The sequence below is a fragment of the Pituophis catenifer genome, unplaced genomic scaffold (assembly GCF_029215685.1).
Source record: "Pituophis catenifer annectens isolate HBS135680 unplaced genomic scaffold, rPitCat1.0.hap2 SCAF_15, whole genome shotgun sequence".
NCBI classification, from domain to species: Eukaryota; Metazoa; Chordata; class Lepidosauria; order Squamata; family Colubridae; genus Pituophis; species Pituophis catenifer.
The window spans coordinates 9,389,551-9,406,237 of NW_027256895.1; the positions used below are offsets into that span (position 1 = coordinate 9,389,551).

The 16,687-nt window shown below is 37.7% G+C and overlaps 1 pseudogene; it reads right to left on the bottom strand.

The window, feature by feature from the left end:
* Positions 1-497: 497 nt before the first annotated feature.
* On the bottom strand, positions 498-9,282 carry LOC139324324 (vomeronasal type-2 receptor 26-like; annotated as a pseudogene).
* Positions 9,283-16,687: the final 7,405 nt, after the last annotated feature.

The following is a 16,687-nucleotide window of genomic DNA, read 5'->3' on the forward strand; positions in this document are numbered from 1 at the left end:
CATGATAGCTGTCAGTATTGAAAAACCAAATGGGGACTAAATGTGACTGTGAAAACATCCTGGAAACTTTCCATCATATTGGGAGGAAATGCCCCACTGGAGGTTCCCTGGTTACCGGCATGAACTGTATCACCTTGAGGATATTGCTATCCAATGTCTAAATGATCTAGATATCTGGCCATAGGCTTAGCTACTCTAATAACTGCTGATACATATTTTAATTTTTCCCATAATTTTATTCATCATTCATATTGTGCATTTTCAAAATAATTCACTGTTCTGGTGTTTTATATTTTGACTGGGGAATTCTGGGAGTCAAAGTCCATACAGTTTAAACCTGTCAAGGTTGAGAAACATAGCTCATTCTATATATGCCATAAGAAATAAATGAATAAATAAACTCTGAAATTATTTAATTAATTCTTAACTGAATATCGCCATCTCATTTAAACTCAGTATTGTTGGGAAAAATATAACATGCCCATTATACAATAACTTCATTTTATTAGTCCTTTCTTAGTGTTTAGTTCTGGCTTAAGAACAATGATGAAGCATTTTGGGAAAAAGATGCATCCCAATAACCCAGCACTGGAGGACAAGATGGAGAAGATCTCCACAGCCACCATGGCTTTTCCATTGGTACTCAGATAAGTTGGAACAAAGGAGATCCACACACTGCAGAAGACCAACATGCTGAAAGTGATGAACTTGGCTTCATTAAAGGTGTCAGGTAAATTACGGGCAAGGAAAGCCACAATGAAGCTGGCAATAGCCAAGAAGCCCAGATAGCCCAGGACACAATAGAACATGAAGATGGAGCCTTCATTGCATTGCAAAATCATTGTTTCTATAAGGGAATTCATGTCTAACTCAGGGAATGGAGGAGAGGTTGCCAGCCACAGAATGCAAAGACCTGCTTGAAGAAAAGAACAAGAAAGGATAATGGAAAGAGCCAATCTTTTCCCCACCCATTTTCTCATTGAAGAACCTGGCTTAGTAGCCATGAAAGCGACAACCACGGTAATAGTTTTAGCTAACACACAAGAAACAGCAACTGAGAAGATGGTGCTGAATGCTGGTTGACGGAGAAGGCAGGTTACTTTCCCTGGCTGACCAAGGAATAACAAGGAAGAGAGAAAGCAGAGCAGAAGGGCGATAAGGAGAGTGTAAGTGAGGTCCCGGTTGTTGGCCTTGACGATGGGGGTATCTCTACGCTTAAGGAAAATTCCAAGCACACTGATGGTCATGAAGGAAAAGGAAACAGCAGCTGAGGCCAGACTGATCCCTAAAGGTTCTTTAAGGGAAAGGAAACTCATTGTTTTGTTAAGGCATCGATCTTGCTCTTGACTTGGATACTGATCCTCAGGACATTTGAAACAATCTTCTGTATCTGGATAAAAAGATCAAAAAGAAAGTCATTTACTTTCTATTTCTTTCCAATATGTTCTATACTATTGTTTGAAGACTGACATTCCTTCCAATCCTGCTTAGCCATGACCTTGTCAGAAATTTCTGACAATCAGAATTTCTGAAATTTAGAAAATAAGGTGGGTTGCAGTCTCTCTCCCTCTCTATCTCTCTTTCCCTCTCTCCAATATTGATTATTACATTTTTTTTCTAGCCATTTTTACAACAATTAAGCGGATAGTTTTCAATTTTCTCTATTACAGTGTTATACAATGTTTTGGTTGACCACCATATAAAAGATGGCCGGGATCTTAGTCACTATGTATACCTTGGCCTGCAGGTGACATCTTCAGGGACCCAAATAAATCATTTGGATTTTGAATTCTGAGACAAAAATGTCATATGAGAAAAGATTGGATATATGAATGTGAAGTATCTTAGTATTCTCAAATAATAACTGAGGTTTATAGGGATTGCCCTTGTTCCTTGCTTTGAAGCAGGGTTAAACTCGATTTCATTGAGGGCTGCATCAGGGTTGTGTTTGAACTCGGAGGGTTGTGTGTGTGTGTGGCCAGGGGTTGCCGTGGTCACTGTGGGCGTGACCAAGGTGGGCATGGCCATGGTGGGTATTTGACACAGGCTCAAGATGCATTTTTCCCCTTCTCTTCTTTCTTTCCACAGTTCTTTAATATAGCTACTGTTTTTTCCTATCTCTTCTACTAGATATTACTGGCAAACATTTGTTACTTATTCTTCGTACTCCACTAAACCTTTTCTTTTCTTTCTAAATTTATACCCCATTGTTTAATTACAAATTGCTCTTCCTGGAAGAAAAGCTATTTCTACTATTGTATTTTTATTATTCAAACTAATGATAAAAATAAAATAACATAAATAGCATGATAATACAAGATCTAACAGCAGAGGTAAATTTCCAGGATAGTAAATAGAAATGACTGTCAATTATAGATTGTTGATTGTAAATTAAATGGACCTACAGAATGTAAAATCCGGCATTAAACCGTTGTATTTACGTAGGATGTTGCTTGTTTTCTAACCAAGTCCGGCACTTACTGGAAGCCACATAATTGTTATCCAGCCAAATCCAGTACTCCTGCAGCAATCTGCTGGCTGGAAATGGGCCATGTGAGGGCCACGTGGGGCCTCTGCGGGGCCCGTTTTCAGCTGGCAGAGTGCTGCAAGAGGCCGTGGCGGCCAAAAACAGGCCGAATGGGGGCTGCACACGGTCCCCCCATGGCACGTTTTGACCAGCAGAGGCACCACAGGCTAGTCCATTGATATTTCCAGGCCAGTCCCATAGGCCAGATCTAAGCAGCCTGTGGGCCAGATCCGTCCTGCAGGCCTTGAGTTGACACCCCTGCTTTAGAGGGTGAAAAATATCACCTTTAGTAAGAAATAGAAAAATCGTAATTTATGACAAAACAATTTGTTTGCAGCCATTGGCTCCAAAATTTGAAGGATTTCATAACTGACCTATCTTGGTAGAAATCTTCCCCTGTGGACACGGCATACAATCATAGCAGCAAAAGGTTTTCTCTTCAGATTGTCTCTTCCAAGATCCAGGATGACAGTATTGATTGCACAGAGAAACTGGAAGAACCTGCTCATAACATGAACAATGTTGCATCATTAGTTGCTGAGTTGTTAATCATTTGAAAATAGAGGCAATTAATCATCCTATAAAGGGAATCATGGCCAGCAGAGATCCATTGGAGACACAGGTGAAATTTAAAAATTTCCCCTACCGGTTCTGTAGGTGTGGCTTGTTGGGGGGAGGTCATGTGACTGGGTGGGCATGGCCAACTTGACATCACTCACATCAAGGAGCTCCTCATCGGCCCCTCCCCTCCCAGCCACTCCTTGTCGCGAATGGCAGGAAAATGGGGAAGGGAATATTCCTGCCTACCATCCTTCCCTCAGTCTGTGCTTAGATTGAGGAATGGATGACAGGCAGGAAAATCCCCTTCCCCATTTTCCTGCCTTTCACAAAAATGGCTCCATTCCATTTTGCCCCCATCCCCCTCCCTCCTGGGGACTACCTTAAAAGGGACAGGCTGCAGCAGCTCCATTGCGAATGGAGGGAGAAAAGTTAGCATTCTCTCTGCTGCATTTAACATTGAATTTGGTGCAGAGAGAATGCTAACTTTTCTCCCTCCATTCATAATGGAGCTTCTGCTCCCTTTATGGTTCCCTCCTGGCCCCCTCCCTCCTGAGGACTACCTTAAAGGGACAGCTCCGTTCTGAATAGAGGGAGAAAAGTTAGCATTCTCTCTGCTGCATTTAACATTGAATTCTGTGGAATATCAAGCAGCCAAAAGAGGTGAGCGGTGACCAGCTGGGTGGGGCAAAGGAGGGGTAATTACTACTGGTTCGGTAAACTGATTCCCATAATCCCTAGTGGTTTGCCCAAACCAGTCCAAACCAGTAGGATTTCACCCCTGGTTGGAGATAATATAAGTTATTTCTTTCATTGTTTAAGGAAGTTGTAAAAATATAAGCATTCTACATGTTTGCAGTCCATACCTGATTAAAACGTTTGTGCTATTCAAGAATTGCCTAGAGGCATTTGAAATGCTTATTCTTGAAAAAGAATAAGAAAGTGGAGGACCTAATAAATAACATTTTTTAAAAAGTTGCAAAGAGATTCACCAAGTTTTTCCCAATGGTTATAATGGAGGAACATGATACATTTTTTAGGAAAATGTATGCAGGAATCTGACCCATTCAAGAATACCCATACCTGGTTAAAATCTTTGTGCCATGCAATCAAATTTTCACTAACAATCAATTCATTTCCTTCTGGAGCATTGGGATCTAATCTTCCAACTTTCACTCTCTGGATGGATTTGTTTGAAAAGGTGATCATGTTGATGATGTCAAATCCTTCTGCAATTTCCATGTTTTCATTAAAGGACACTGTTTCTCCTGCTGAGTTGTTGAAAGAAATGCTTTGAAGAAATGGGTGCAGCTACAGAGGAAGGAGGAGGAGGAGGAGGGAGAGGAGGGGGGAGGAGGGGGAGGAAGTTTAAAGAATAGTGGGATAAAACATTCTATAAGACATTTCCCTTTCTTTGCAAATTTCTGTATGCAACTTGATGTGACAAATATCAAGAATTAACGTGGAGAGTATCACTATATACAGTAATGAGCACACTGCTTTCCATTTTCATGGATATAAAAAGGCAATATACTACTGTCAATATTATTTCATATCTTCGTCTTGGTTAGAAAGTGGAATGTAACCCAGTGGTAGGATTTAATGAGTGAAGAACAGTACTTTCCTTATGTATTTATCATTAATTGATTGATTTAATCATAGCTTAATCCAAGTCACTTTCTAGTTTCACATTTCTTGGACAACTTTACCTTAAAAGGTGATAGATCTTGAGCTTCTGGGATTTTATTCACCAATATTTTATTCTGACCGTATTTTTTTGATAGTAAAGCTTGCAAAGAATGAGTCACAGCATAAATACCGTTATAGATGCTATAACTATGACCTGTCATTTGCATTTCAAAGAGAGGACCAGGAAGACTATCCAGATTCTCCTTCCCAGTACATTTTCCCATGTCCATTGCTGGTGTTTCTGAATTAGACAATGAACAGTCAAATGCTTGCTCCCAAAACCCTTTTAGAAATCCATCTCTTTGTCTCCAAAAAGGTTTTATAGACTTCAGAAATTCTTTGAAGGCTAGAACTTCACCTGAATGTATCTGAAAAGAAATGGTCCCATCAAACAATTGGAGATTCCAAGTCTTTAGATTTCCTGTTAGTATGAAGTCCACTTGACTTGTTGTGATCCATACCTTTCTAAGGGATATGTTTAATTTATCTTCAGGATCACTTATAAATGTGGAAGATATAAGCCAGAGAAGTGTATAAGACTCTCCATAGAGAATAAATATGTTTGCTTTAATGTCTGTGAAATGTATGTAAAAACTTTGAATTATATCACTAAATGTATGGATGTCATCCTATGGAAGCAGCAGGGGGATTCTTTGTATGAAGGCTGGACAGATTCCATGCTGGGAAAACATCTCCTGTAGCTTCTTCAAAAAGTGTTCTCCACTCTCATTTTCAACAGTAAAGAGTCCAACCCATTTCCATCCAAAATGTTGAAGCAATCGGATAATCCCAATGTATACAGGACCCTCATTTGGTGCCATAAAATAAAAAGAAGAAAAATTACTACTATGGAATTCTTTTGGGGGGAAAGATCCATATGGGAGCTAAAAGAAAAGAAAAGAATATTCAACAGAGGATTTAGATTGTGTGTTTCGTCTTGTCTGTTCATCTTTCATGAATAAGTTTAAATTCAAATGAATTTATTCATTAATTTAATTTATATTTCATTTTTAATAGACTGCCCATATAGTTGAAAATGTGAGAATGCAGTAAAATTTCAATGTCTGTAATTATTTTTCTAATTGGGTTTATATTGGCATTATGCCGATTTTGAAGCCAAAATTTTTTTTAGGTTTGAATCTGAATCCCTTACACAAGGATCTCAAACTTTGGGTCATGACCTACCAAAGAATCAGGAACATTTTTTAAAAAAAATCTATGAATGGCAGATAGTTTCTCACTAAGTAGCAACTTCCATCTCAGGTGTTTTATAATATTGCATGCATTGCTTTTGGAGCACCGTTAGAAGTATAATTATTATTGAAGTTTGATATATTTATCTGTTATTTTAAATTTTAAGCTTTTGAAAATGGTTTTTGTGGTATGATAAGAAAAAAGATAGATGACAATTTTCCAGTAATGCTGATAAAAGTAAATCTAAATGAATGAAGGAGAAAACATCTTTCAATGAGTTATATTTATTTGTTTTCTGTCTCCAAAAACCCATGAAATGATATGATGATAGATTCACTTAGAATTTTGGAGCATTACACTGAAGGAGAGTAGAAAGCAGAAGACACAATTTAAGGTTCTAGAGTCACATTTGATTCCAAAAATGTCTTCAGTGTATCTCCAAGAACATCCCAATTGAAACTTTGCAACTTTATCAGTGCAAGAGATTAATTTTCAATCTCTTGCTAAGTATGGAATGAGATTTCCTTACAATCATGTTTTTGTGGAGGCAAACACACGAGAATAATCTTTCATGAATAAGTTTAAATTCAAATTAAATTAAATTCATTATAATTTATATTTTTATAGAATGCCCATATCTCTTACCATTTATATAAGGTTTCCAGCACAACATGGTTGAAAATATGAGAATGCAGCTAAATTTCTTTTATTATTTTTTTAATTGGAAGATGATCAAATACCAGCAAGTTGAAATTTATCTTTACCAGTACAAGTTAATTTTAATTTTCAATCTCTTTGTAAGTATTGAATGAGATTTGCTTACAATCACGTTTTTGTAGGGACAAACACATGAGAATAAATACTTAAGAATGCTCTTAACTACCAGTAGTTAAGAATTAGAGAAATTCCCTCATTCCTGGACCCACCTGTGGAATTTTGTAGAATCCTGCAATTTCTGCCATATGGGATGAAGTATCTGATCCAAGTCCTCCAATGATGGCCATGAGATTTTTCTGAAGCCCACGTCTGTAGTTGGGCAGAAATCTATCTGATTTGAAGAGAAGGTCCAGGGTGGTCCGATAAGTCATCCTTGCATCATAATAGCTATCGTGGATATGGAACCCAAGAGTAATATTGGGCAAGATTTCTGGATTCTCATTGATTTCCTTGACAGCAAAGGCCAAGGAAAGGACATGTTGGTAGAACTTTGTAATCAGACTGTAAGTAAAGAATGTCTTTTAGTAAACAATTCTGCAGTGAATGAATTAGTTGATCATTAAGAACAGCCATTTGACCTGTGATGAGAATTTAAAATATCAAATTCCTTTTAGACTCCTTCAAGGATTTTGTGGTGCATTACACTGTATCATGGAAGTCATTCATTAAAAATACACTAATTTATATTTTTAGATTTTCTATTAATTGCCAATGAGAACGATTGTGTGTTCTGTTTTATATAGAGGAAAGACCTCTATATCATATCTCAAGACCTAAAATGGACACCTAACATCAAAAACATTATCAAAAAAGTACAACAAAGAATGTTCTTTCTGAGCCAACTCAGGAAGCTCAAACTACCCAAGGAGCTGTTGATACAGTTCTACAGAGGAATGATTGAGTCTGTCATCTGCACCTCTATAACTGTCTGGTTTGGTTCTGCAACCTAACAAGACAGACACAGACTTCAGAGGATAATTAGAACTGCAGAAAAAAAACAATTACTACCAACCTGCTTTCCATTGAGGACCTGTATACTGCATGAGTCAAAAAGAGGGCTGTGAAAATATTTACAGACCCCTCACGTTCTAGACATAAACTGTTTTAACCGCTACCCTCAAAACGACGCTATAGAGCACTGCACACCAGAACAACTAGATACAAGGACAGTTTTTTCCCGAATGCCATCACTCTGCTAAACAAATAATTCCCTCAACACTGTCAAACTAGTTACTAAGTCCGCATTGCTATTAACCTTCTCATCATTCCTATTACCCATCTCTTTCCACTTATGACTGTATGATTGTAACTTTGTTGCTTGTATTCTTACAATTTATATTGATTGTTTCCTAATATGATTTGATTGCTTATTTGTACCCTATGACTAAGTGTTGTACCTTATGATTCTTGATGAATGTATCTTTTCTTTTTATATACACTGAGAGCATATGCACCAAAGACAAATTCATTGTGTATCCAATCATTCTTGGCCAATAAAGAATTCTATCTTCTAAACTAAACTTATTCCAGTTCTTTATTTTACTCTTCTTTTAACCATTTTTGTTCTACCATTGCCTCCTCTTTCTGAAAAAAATGTGTTAATGGTGAAGAACATTTTTCCATTGCTTTTATAGGGATGAGTGATCATTTCTACACATTTATTTTATTTATTTTATTTTTTTGCTTTTAATTTATATGCCGCTCTTCTCCGGAGACTCAGGGTGGCTTACAATGCGTTAAGCAATAGCCTTCATACTTTTGTATATTTATACAAAGTCAGCTTATTGCCCCCACAAACTGGGTCCTCATTTCACTTACCTTAGAAAGGATGGAAGGCTGAGTCAACCTTGAGCCTGGTGAGATTCGAACTTGCAGTAATTGCAAGCAGCAGTTCTTAATAACAGTGCTTAGTCCACTGTACTACAGGCTCTTTCTTTCTTTACTTCTTATATTATGAATTCCTACTCTTATATATTTATATTCTAGGTTTTATGAAGTGTGTGTCGCTCTCTGAGCTTGGTTGTTCCCAAGTAGGAAACATTTGCAATGCTCTCCAGAACTCTAAAGATATTACCTAACCTTATAACAAAATATCTGCAAAAAATAACCAAGCTTAGATAGTACCAGTTTATTCCTGAGCTATATATGTTCTCTCTCCTTAGTAATGTAGATATTTGTTAGACATTCAAATTCATATTTTTATCACTTTTTTTTTTCAAAATAGTATAAATATTGTCTCATTTCTATAGAGACATGGGACCTGAAATATCAGGGGGAAAAAAATCAAGAAATGCTTTAACTGAGTTATGACTTCATCTGCCATCTTTGAGATCATTATGAATCAAAGGAACTGAGGTGGATATCTAAAAAGGTTTTTAAAAACCAAGTGATCATTAGATAAAGAAAGGTATAAGAGTTGCTTACTCTGAAAGTCCATATAGCTCCTTAGAAGGGTGTCCAGAAAATAAATGCTCACTGAAAGCATAAAGGTTCTGTGAAGCCATCCCTCCAGTGAGGACATCACCAGGTTGGTACCATTCATGTGGAACTGGAAAAGGATCAACCTCTGGACACTTGAGTGCATTCACTTTGATCATGGGGAACATCAGAAAAAACAGTGCATCAACTGCTAAAAAATCTTCTAAAAGTGGTCTCCAACATATCATCCCACACCAATAGATCTGACTTAGCATCCTGGGTTTTCCCAACTCGCCGCCTAAGAGAAAAGCATCAATCTAAATCTTTAACTTCAGTGGAGATACAGAAATAAATAATGACTGAGATTCCTACAACCCAAATTTGAAATTGGTCTGATCAAAGAAAGAACAGATGCTAGAGGAAATGAACCCAATAGCCCTGTTTGACCCCCACCTCAAGCTCTTCATAGAACCGGAGTTAATTTACAATCTCTTTCAGCCATTCTTTCTAGTTTTCATTGTTTTCCTGAAAATCTCTGGAGTTTTAAGCAGATAAACCCATTATAGTAATTTGGACTCTTCAAGGAAAAGTTAATTATTTACTTTATAATAAACAAGATGTGCAATAGCTATTATTTAGCTTAGCATGGAACTGAAGAATTTTTGCTTAGAAAAGATTAATGCTTCAATTTTCATTAACCATTGCAGTATTTCCCAGCCACTTATAGAATCAAATAGAGACTACAACATTAACTGGGTGTATCAGTGTAAAAAAACCAAAAAAACAAAACAAAAAAAACAAAACAAAACAGTGATTTTGAAAAATACAGGTCCTTATAGAGATTGTACTTATTGTAGATGGGATGTCATGAAAAACGTGAAGAAGATAACAGTGAAAAATCACCACATAGATGTAAAATTTCACTAAGAACCGAATATGAGTTTAGGGAGTTTTTCTTTCCACTTGTGTCAAAATATTATACAAGTCTTACAGAGAGTGTTTTTCAGGTGTGAAATCCAGCAGGTTCTGACAGGTTCTGGAGAATCGGTAGCAGAAATTTTGAGCAGTATGGAGAACCAGCAAATACCATCTCTGGCTGGCCCCAGAGTGGGGTGGGAATGGAGATTTTGCAATATCCTTCCCCCAGGAGTGGGGAGGGAATGGCGATTTGCTGTATCCTTCACCTGGAGTGGGGTGGGAATGAGGATTTTGCAGTATCTTTCCACTGCCATGCCCATCATGCCACGCCCATCACACCACGCCCACAGAACCGGTAGTAAAAAATTTTTGGATTTCACAACTGGTGTTATTAAATAAGCATCTCTTTCCATCTTAAATCTATAATCTCAATAGGAAAAACTTTGACCCAACACGGAAAATATATTCATAATTCATAATTCATAAGTTTATTTGTCAGCATATATAAGATTACAGGTAAAAGTATAAACATAATTTGAATACATGAAAAGAGTAAATAAAAGACATATTAGGACAGGGACAGTAGGCACGCTGGTGCACTTATGCACACCCCTTACTTCTTCTCTGGTAATATTGTACTGCTAACTAGAGCATACAAATCATTTCCTAGACCAATTCTCGAATACAGCTCATCTTTCTGGAACCCACACTGCATATCGGACATTAATATAATTGAGAGAGCCCAGAGATATTTCCCAAGAAGAGTCCTCCACTCCTCTGCTTGCAACAGAATACCTTATGCCACCAGACTTGAAATTTTGGGCTTAGATAATTTAGAACTATGCCGACTTCAGTCTGACCTAAGCATAGTACATAAAATTATCCACTACAATGTCTTACCTGTCAATGATTACTTCAGCTTCAACCACAACAATACACGAGCACACAATAGATACAAACTTAAAGTAAACCGCTCCAAACTTGATTGCAGGAAATTCGACTTCAGCAACAGAGTAGTCAATGCCTGGAATGCACTACTTGATTCTGTTGTTTCTTCCCCAAACCCACAAAACTTTAACCTTAGAGTATCTACTGTTAACCTCACCCCATTCCTAAGAGCTGTAAGGGTCGTGCATAAGTGTACCAACGTGCCTACCGTCCTTGTCCTAATGTCCTCTTTTATTCGTATCCATTTGATGTATTAATAACCATGTTTATACCTATATCTGTTATCTAATAGGTGCTTGACAAAATAAATAAATAAAATAACTAAATAATAAAATATTAGTAGCTATTCATGGTGTAAGGTCCAGCTATATGCTTAAGCTCTCAGTGAACCAAAAAGAAAGACTTAAACGGAGGCTTGAATAAGAATCAACATTTAATCTTTGATCAAAGACAAAAGGCTGGGTAAAACCATTCCAAACACATACAAAGAGATATGTATATGGGAGGGTTCACATCTTCAGAGAAGATGTAACCACGTTTTATACCTTTAAAGCAACAGTTAGATCCCCAATTCTGGCCCCTTAATTTATGTTTGTGTATTCTTTGTTGCCCTGCAAAGGAATCTAAACTTCCAATTAGTCTTATCTTTGTTTACTTAATTGGCCACTTAGCCCCTGGCTCCTGAAGACCAGATCTTATCCAGATCAGACATAAATTAGGATTGAGATGTAAATTACCCCTTTGTTGATGGCTGGAGTTCCAACAGATACGTACCATGTTTTTAGGTGGCACAGAAAGAGATTGATATGAGTAGGTCAAATGGCAGGGACATACATTTGACAAATACCAGATACATTTCAGAGGCCTAATGACAATATGTTTGTAACAGAAGATACAAATAGAAAGGAATAATATATGTGATACAAAAGCACAATATATATGTTACAGGAACCTAATGATTACAGAATAACAAGCTTTTACTAAATCTAGTATATCAGTATTTTATATTCTATATTTATTATTATTATTATTATTATTATTATTTTATTTAAAACAATACATCAAAAAAAAGAAATAGTCAAACAAGTGATCGCGACAGGAACTTTACATGATATTTACACTTTCTACGGTATGTAGGTTTCAGTCAGATTTAACATATATTAAACATAATCCTGGTTATATTTGACTTTTGGGGCGTCTGTTGTTCAACCAAACGTACCATTTGTCCCAACATTGGAAATATATGGAGTCCTTTTGATCTCTCAATGCTTTAGTCAGTCTGTCGGCTTCCGCATAATCCAAAATTTTCTCCAAAATCAAATCTTCAGCCGGCAAGTCTTTCCCCTTCCAATGTTGGGCAAAACATATTCTTGCTGACGTGGTGATAAATACACACAGACACCATATATTTGTGCCTATGTTGTCTGGCCTGATGTTCAGTAGATAGTACTCTGGTTTCAGAATTAGGTTATAACCTGTGATTTCCATGATCCATGCCTGTATAATTTTCCAGAATTCAGTTGTCCTGGAGCAGGTCCACCACATGTGGAAATAGGTGTCAATCTCCCCACACTTCCAACAGTTTGGTGGGAGATTTGAATACATTTTAGAAAGACGAGCAGGTGGAAGGTGCCATCTATACAGCATCTTGTACACATTTTCTTTGTATGATGTTGCCCACAGGAATTTCATATGTTTAAGCCAGATTTCTTCCCATTTTGTCAAATCAATTGGATAGCCAATATTTCTCCCCCAGGCAATCATAGAGTCTTTAACTATTTCATCCCCTATCCAATAGTCTATTAAAAGTTTATATATCCTTGATAACATTTTGTCCTCTTTTCCTAGAATGATATTGTCCAGATCATGCTGATTCAAATTAATACCATCTTGTTCCCTATCTTTTTTAAATTTCGAGCAAATTTGGGCATAAGCCCACCAATCCAGTTGTCTTCCCTGCAACTCCAACTCATTTCTTGATTTCAGACTACCATGGGGATCCAAAAGTTCCCGGTAAGAGAGATGAAGTATTTTATATTCTATATTATTGTTTCCCTAAAATGGCATTGGGTATGTGAGCTTCCAAGAAAATATGTAGAATTGTTTGCCTGAATCTATCACTAAAATGGGAGCACATGGTATTCATCAAAGCTTCAAAACTATACTACCATTGCTTTGGACAATCCAATGAATGAGTATTCAGTTCAGATTGCATTTGAATATCTTTTAAACTTTATTGTTACCCTATCAAATGATAGTCTACAGTACACCATATTTCATGAGTGCTGATTCCTTTAATATTCACAGTTAATTTTAAGAGGAAAAAAAAATATATCCACCACTTCAGGATTCTTCTTCTGAAGAGCAACAAACAGAATACTATATCTTGTAGTGGATGGCATGCTTTTTTATGGTATGGAAAGAGTACGGTACATAGATACTTTCAATGACACTATGTGAGGAATGTCAGACTATTCATGACTGGGAAGACATAGTAACAAGGTCAGCCAATGAATAGGCATAGCAACTAAGTCAGCCAATTGGGAGCTGAGGCAGACTGGAGCCAGGGCGTGTCTTAGTCTGCAGCTTCTTTATTCTGTGCAGAGAAAGAAAAACTGAAACCAGTGTGTGCTGAGCTCTCTGCTGTACTCTATGTGTGAACATGTCTGCTGATCTGAGCTGAAGAACCACTGTTGGTATTGTAAATAGACTTTATGTGTCATTACGAATATAAAGAAGTTAATGAATCAGTTATCTGTGTGTGCTTCTGGATTTGATTTTTACAAGAAACTCTGATAAGGAATGCTTTGCATTTCTGGCTCTCCACAATGGAAGCATTGATATATCCAAATCTTATTAACTTGGAAAAAATGTATTTTATAAAGATGTTTTAAATGAGAATGGTGACCTTAAAACTAGACAACAATTACAAAACCAAGGGGTGGATTTAGTTTGGCGGCCATATTTCCAAATACAATAAAGTTACCAGAAAGATGTAAAAACATGGGGTTTCTATAAAGAACCAATAACACTTGATAAGTTCTTATTAGGGACAGATGAAAAACTGATTTTAAAAATATATAATTATTTATTAAGTTATAAAATGGAAGAGGAACAAGTCAAAGAAACAATGATTATATGGGCAAATTTTTTTGGTTACACTATAGAATTGGATAAATGGCAAAAACTTTGGGATAGGAACTATAAACTGACAATGGCTACTGCATATAAGGAAAATCTTTATAAAATGTTTCATAGGTGGCATTTGCCACCAGCAAGATTGGCAAAAATGTTTAGTAATACGTCTGCCAAATGTTGGAAATGTAATCAGACCCCAGGTACTTATTATCATACGTGACGGACTTATTTGAAAGCAAGAAAATATTGGAAGAAAATACATACTTGGTTGGAAAAGGTGATTAAGTAACATATAGATCTGAAACCAGAAATATTTTTGTTGGGTATAATAAAGGGTTATGATAAAGGGACTATAAATTTAGTTTTGCATGTACTGACAGCAGCAAGGATTGTATTTGCACAATATTGGAAAAATGAGAACACTCCATCAGATGAGGATGAAATTCAGAAAATATTAGATTGTGCAGAGATGGACAGATTGACTTTAAAAATAAAAGACAAAGAATATCACTTGATAAGGAATAGATTTTATGAGGTAAGAGGTTGAAATTAAATGAAGAAAGATTATTGCTATATATGAATTAAATATAAAGATGGTTTATAATTATAAATATGCCAATGTAATTAACAGAATTATAAATGAGCTAATATAAAAAGAAATTTAGCCAAAACTATTCTGTTATATTATTACTATTGTTACCAGTATATGTGTTAATACTTCTTCTTGTTCTCTTTTTGTTTTTCTTTTGTAAATGATATACCCTGACAATACACCATATTCAAAATGTTCATGCAATAAATAACACACACACACACTACATCATGATATATTCACAATTTGTTTTGTTTTTTTTCACAATCCCATTATATTTATACAGTGGTTTATGAACAAAAAATATAAAAACCATGAAAGAGTTTGGATATCCTTTGAGTCAATATCTGAAATCCCCTAACAGTATTAAAGAAATCTAGATTCTCAAAATCTTCTTGAGGTGAGGTGTTGAAGGAGTGAGAGGGGTTAGGTTAAACAATCTTCAAAAATATTTGAAAATGCAGCAGCATGAACACTTCTTTTTGAATGGGTGACATTAATAAATATTAATAATAATAATAATAATAATAATAATAATAATAATAATAATAATAATAATAATAATAATAATAATAATTTTATTTCTATACCGCCCTTCTCCCGAAGGACTCAGGGCGGTGTACAGCCAATTTAAAAACACAAGACACAACAATAATTAAAAATTAAAATAATTAAATAGATTTGGCCGATTTAAAACCCCAAAAATTAAAATATCCCAATTTAAAATTATTATATTGACAGCCCTGCCTGGTGGAACAACAGCGTCTTCAGTGTGCAGCGGAACACCTGGAGGTCGGAGATCTTACGTATTTCCGGGGGCAGTTCATTCCACAGGGTTGGGGCTCCCACAGAGAAGGCCCTCCCCCTGGGTGTCGTCAGCCGACATAACTTGGCTGATGGCACCCTGAGGAGACCCTCTCTGTGGGAACGGACTGGTCGGTGGGAGGCTATTGGTGGCAGAAGACGGTCTCGAAGGTACCCGGGTCCTGTGCCATGGAGCGCTTTGAAGATGGTAACCAACACCTTGAATCGCACCCGGAAGACCACTGGGAGCCAGTGCAGCTCGCGCAGGAGAGGTGTCACACCGCTTTTATCGCCACTAGGTAGGTCTTGATATAAGACCTCACCTGTGTCCGGTCAGAATCAGAATGACTAGTGGAAGAAGTCTCGTGCCTTTTCAACAAAACTCAGAAGGTGCTCTCTCCAGGCCATCCTCTCACGATGGTTAGCCGATGGAGTTGGCTATGGAGAGATTCGATAGTCTATCCACTATGGTAGGGGAACAGCAGTTGAACCGGACTCTCTCAGAATCCATATCAGAATTGTCCATTCTCCACACCATCAAGGGCATAGGTGGAATAGAGCCAGTCTAGAAGGCAGAATAGTAAACCCGGGGAACAGATGACACATGGAAAGCAATGAAGGGAGATGGCTTGCAAGGCAGAAAGTAGCTGGGGTGGTGACCATGATAAGGCCTATACAGGCCAACAAAAAAAAGGGGGGGAGGGGGGGAAATGGCCTGAGGCAGCCCAAGGCCAACCCTCGGCCGTCTTCCAACCTCTCCCACTCCCCAGATCTTCAAGGTCTTCCAGCATTTTTTACCCCCAGTCTACAGCCCCAGTCTCCAATGGGGCCTCCAGATTCCTGCAGCAAAGTGGGACAGCAGAAATAGGCCGCCCCCTAGCAGGTCCGGGGTTTCAAAATAGAAGCCAGCAGCCTCTCACCATAGCGTCCTCTTCGGTAGCAGCCAGCTGCCGCCCCCTTGCCTCCACCATCGTCCAGCGGCCGCCGACCGCCCCGCGCCCACTGCCAGCGCCGGCGCCGCTTCCACCATGGCTCCCACCATACTCCAGGGTCCCCAGGAGCCTCAGAAAGCCCCGGAGAGGCCAGGAATCCGGGGGAGCCACCGCATTGCCACCGCCGCACCGCAGAGCTGCCGCCGCCGTCGATCCTCCTTTCACAGAAATAACTTCTATATGTTTCCTTTA